The sequence below is a fragment of the Lactuca saligna genome, chromosome 4 (genome assembly GCF_052625555.1).
Source record: "Lactuca saligna cultivar CGN05327 chromosome 4, ASM5262555v1, whole genome shotgun sequence".
Taxonomy (NCBI): Eukaryota; Viridiplantae; Streptophyta; class Magnoliopsida; order Asterales; family Asteraceae; genus Lactuca; species Lactuca saligna.
The window spans coordinates 79,816,097-79,821,536 of NC_136420.1; the positions used below are offsets into that span (position 1 = coordinate 79,816,097).

General features: G+C 34.2%; 1 pseudogene; it reads right to left on the minus strand.

Annotated features, from left to right (window-relative positions):
• Positions 1 to 3,877: 3,877 nt before the first annotated feature.
• Positions 3,878 to 5,227, minus strand: LOC145042193 (acyl-CoA--sterol O-acyltransferase 1 pseudogene; annotated as a pseudogene).
• Positions 5,228 to 5,440: the final 213 nt, after the last annotated feature.

Below are 5,440 nucleotides of genomic sequence, written 5' to 3' on the forward strand. Positions count from 1 at the left end.
AGAAATGAGCAAGTTTTTCGGAAACCCTCGCACCCCTTTTATAGGGGCTGAGAGGCCTCGGTACGCGGGGCGTACGGGCGTACGCAGCGCGTACCCGTGCGTCACGCATGAGCGAGTCCTCGACAGCCCCGGAGCTCGGATAGGACAGGCTAGCTTCGCATAGACCGGGACGTGGACGATCCGAGGCCATGTCCTTGAGTACGCGGGGCGTACGAGGGTACGTGGCGCGTACTTCGGCCCTAGGTGCTGACTCCTTCGGATAATACCAAGTTTTTAATAAAAATTATATATAAATTATTTATCAAACTTCAAAAATTCATATCTCCTTCATACGAACTCCGTTTTCGACGTTCTTTATATCCCCGAGAAGGTGAGACTACGATCTACAACTTTCATTTAGATTCCGTTGGCAAATTCCGAAATTATTTTTATTATTTATTTATTAAAATGACGTGATTAAGGAATTTCTTTAAAAATTTATAACTTCTTTATCTGACGTCGGTTTTTGCCAGACTTTTTACCGCTGAAATACCATTGACGAGACCTTCGATTCTCGTTTAGGTCATTCCGACCAAAAGTCGCTCGATCTCCGATTCGAGTTTTTAGTTGTCTGTTGCTAAGCTGAACTTGGAAAAATCATAACTTCAATATACGAAGTCGGATTTGGGCGTTCTTTTTATGTACGATCATGGTTTGATGACATTTAAACATAGAAGAAATTTAAATATGAACTTTTTGGACTTTTTAATATCGAAGTAAATTTTATTACTCAAAAGTTGTTACAATACTTGACTTTTTAGGTCACTACAAAGAGTTGAAATATCGGGTTGTCACACATTACCTAGAGTGGTATTATGAGTTGACTGGAAGGTCCTATGTGCTATGTATGAGATTGTGTGCCATGTATGAGATTATGTGGTATGTGATGTATGTATGATATATAATTATATAGATCGGACCGGAGGGTCCAACGGGACAGACCGGGCATATGTGTTGTATGTGGAGGGTCCCGCTTAGACACATCGGCCGAAGGGTCGTACAGTAGCCTCGAGTGGCGTATGTGTTGTATGTGGTATCCTAGGAACTCACTAAGCATTTACGCTTACAGTTGTTGTGTTATGTGTTTCAGGTACTAGCGAGGACTGTGGGAAGGCACCGACATGAACCGTACACACTGAGAGGAGATTTGATTTATGATCTTGGGGACATGTTTGATTAATAACTATTGTGAAACACTTTTTGAGAATGTTTTATGTTTAAATTGTGGTTGTTGAAAAATGAAAAATTTGTTTTGAAAATCTCGTCGTTACACTCGCAGTATATTCTAGGATTTAGGGGGCGCCGTCTTTAGTAGTAAAACCGCTAAGGTCAATATACGAAAGCTTGTTACGAAGAGAAGCCAATGCATAATCATAATCAGAATCCATACCATATATGCCGCTATCCCATAAGATGTGGTCGTGCAATACTCAAGATTGGGCCCTTGAGGCAACAAAAGCATATGAGGTAGCCTCGACTGCCAAGTATAAACCCAAACCACCAAACGTAATGGGTAGAGAAGCAATTCGCTACTATATGTCGCCAAAGAAAGGGCTACCTTTATACAATTTCCATTTGATACTTTTGGTTTCCTTACACCCGATGCAATGGAGCTTCTTAATATTGTACAACGAATCATGCATAGCAATGTTATATTCCTTAGATCTATAGATGTAATCTTTAAAAGAATTAGCTTTACCATATAAAGGGAAAGTGACTTACGAGCCCAACGAAGTTTCTAAATCGTTCAAAAAACCCTAATCATGTTTTGTCTGTTCAAAAAAACTCAACGAATTTAACATTTTGTCTAAAAACCCAAAACTAAGTTACACTTTCCTTCAAGTTAAATAAGAGAAACAGATGACGTGACTTATCACCTTATCAGGAAAATGACTAGTTATACCAACGAGGTTTTCAAAACGTTTAAAGAACTCCAATCATGTTTAGACTGTTAAAAAAAAAAAAACCAATGTACTTAAACAAAACAAAATTGAGATTTTTTGAATGGTTTGGAACTTTGTTGGACTTTTTAGATAAAATGTTAAATTCGTTAAGTTTTTTTTGAACAGACAAAATATGATTTTAAGTTTTTTTGAATGGTTTGGAAACTTCATTGGACTCTTAAGTTATTTTCCCACCATATAAAAAGGCTTAACGGTACAAATTGTTGACCGGTTTACATCTCACTCATTATACGATGATAATAAAATTATGATAATTAATTCTTTTTAGTTTAGGCTGTTTAGTTTGATTTTCTATATTATAACTTTTTTATTACAAACATTCGGTATGAATCTGAATATATTGAGACTGTCTCATTTTCGATACACATAACATGATAAAATTTGTGTGAATCCGACATATATTGGGCATTATACATATTTATTTTCAATCTCAAAATCTATATTTTTATATCATTATAAAATATGTTAGTTATTTTTCCGTATATTATACTTTTAACATATAAATTTCTATGGAGCTTAAATCAACATGATTGCATAAAATGTATGTATATTGCATTGAATATGATATTCCAATATACTCCGATTTCTAATTATATTGTTGTAATATTTTTGAAGTTTCTGATGATTCCTGCGGTGCGTAATTTCTATTATTGACAATTACCCATTGAAACTTTTGGCAATGGGTTCTCCCAGATGACCTAGCGTTTGAGGCATATGTAGTGTTAATAGATACTCATTATGTTAAATATGTATTGTTTATATTTGATTTTTAAAGTTTTTATTTTTTGATTTTAACATTAAATATAAATATTTTTTATATATAATATTTAATGAAAAATATATAAATGGATTGTTTTTTAAATGTTTTTTTATTTTTATAAATTCAATTAAAAAATATATAATAAAATTAAAAATATTTAAGATCAAAATTTAAAAATAAAGATTTAAAAAAAAAAAAGATAAATATAAAACAGAAGTAGTATATAGGAAGTGGCAAAGTATCCCACGGTCACAACTGGATGATGGTTTACAATGTAAACTTTAGCATTGCTCTTGCCACCTGCTGCGCGCACAAGTTGGTAAAGAAAAAACATTAAAACGAGGTCTACTATTATAACGCATCCTTAATTATATTACGAAACAGCATTTAAATTATTTTCTTATATATATATATATATATATATATATATATATATATATATATATATATATATATATATATATATATATATATATATATATATATATATATATATATATGTTATAAGAGAAAATAAATTGTCTTTTACATTTTATACCTACAAATATTCCTATTCAGTAGTATTATGATAAATATCACCATTCCATATTTACTATTTCATTAAGAGTATATATTTGGAATATATCAAATTAAATTAAATTGAATTGTGGAATGATACACGTATCATAATGTTAGTGGGTATGAATATTTATAGGCATAAAAGGTAGGAAACAACTTAATTTATCATATATTAAATGTTTTAAACAACTATTTTAATTTTATAAACTAAAGAGGGGACAACTAGATACGAGATTTCTCAGGTGTTTGTGATTTTCTGAGCTTAAATACTACATTTAATTGTTGTGTTTTCAATTATTAAGGATAAGTACGTAAATAGGCGTACAACAAAATTCGGTAAGTTAGCGTAGTGTTTTGGTTATTTCGGGCCATATCCAATAAAATCACCAAACACATCAACTGCATCAAAGTCTAGACTCAACCATGTACAATTGGTCAGAATATATATTATTTTTAGTTCAATTGTCATTCATTAATATATGGTGTAAGAATTAATGATGAGTGATGATCTTCTAGACTTTGCTACCATTTAGTCTCAACGCTAACATGCATGAGGTACGTAAATTACAATAATTTAATATATATCCCCGATCGTTATTTACACAAGATCACCCACTAATTCAAGGATCCATACTTCAATATCATATTTGAATCGCCCAGTAACATTACATTACCTTTGTAAATTAGTAAAAAAAACCAATTTAAAGTGCAATTAACTGATCATAAGATACAAATCTACCAAATAAACGGTTGATGTTATTATTGGCACTTTCACATAATAGGGCATGCATACTCATTGGGGCTAAGAATTTGACCACTCTTGAGAAACCCTATAAACGCCATGAACTCTCTACAAGATTTAGCATACGGATCTATTCGCAAGAAAGGTGGGAAGAACAACCAAAAGCTAGTAATCATCACAAATGCCAAAGTCAATGTTCGGGCCACAACTGGCGAGGGTTGTAAACGCTGACCCATTGTTTTCTTGATCACAATCTCGATTCCAACACAAACCCCTTGAATTACAAAGAAGCTGGTGAATTCCCCTGTTGGCCTCAGTCGCCCAAGATGATAAAAGATTAACTCGTGCACTAACCCAGACACTAGAAACGTCGCAAAAACTGCAGGCACTGACACCCATCTTTCAGGAACCAGATGGCTAAAGATAGCACGCGCAGGATGGTAGACTGTAGGGCGTAGTATGCTAGACGCCATGAGGTTCCACCGTTTCCCCCAAAAGTTTTGCACCGATGTAGCATGGTGAGGCTCATCGAACTGTGGCTCGAGTTCAACCCCAACGATTGTTCGAGCTAAGGAAGCTGTCAAGGCTAACAGGAGTTCAAGCATGAAGAAGAGATAGTATGCATAGAGAGATGTGGTTAGTAAAGGGTGAAAACGGTCTTTGTAACTGTAAGCTTTAAGTGTAACGATAAACAGAAGAACCCTTGGAGCATAGTCTTTGGGGGATTTCTTGTTCTTGGTGATCTGGTTAGATACTTTTTCTCGATTTCTTATGATCTTGATTGGAAGGCATGCGGTAAATACGAAGTGAGATAAAGGAAGATGTGGATACGAACATAAAGGGCCTTTGCCGAAGGCATAAAGCATGAGCTTGAAGCTTCCAAGCCATGATATGAAGAAAGAGGTTAGACCGCAGAAGAACATGGTGTGGAGATTTAAGGGGAGAAATAGGAAGAGACATATAACTGGAAATAGCGCCAAGAATCTAGTTTTACCTTCACCAATGAACATCCCAACGCCATGGCAATAGAGAAGAGATGCCAAAGCTATACTCCAATCTAGTATTAGATTGTGCACTTCTCCTTCCATATCTGGATCTATTTTCTCAGTTTTGTATACTTGGTTTGTTCTCGCAGCACAAGTATTTAATCAGTGGTAGAGAAATATATAACACTCAATATATAACTGGTAATATTGCCAGATCATCTTCCGTTAGATTTGGATTCTTGTAAAACCGTGTAAGCATTGGTCGTTTGCTGGGCCCCAGCTTTTGGACTAGTAACTTATGTATTAGGGCCTGATCTATGTCTCAAAATGAGATATGATCTCTAATTTTCTATTATTATTTGAAAAGAGTTTAGAAAATCATGGAAAGAAA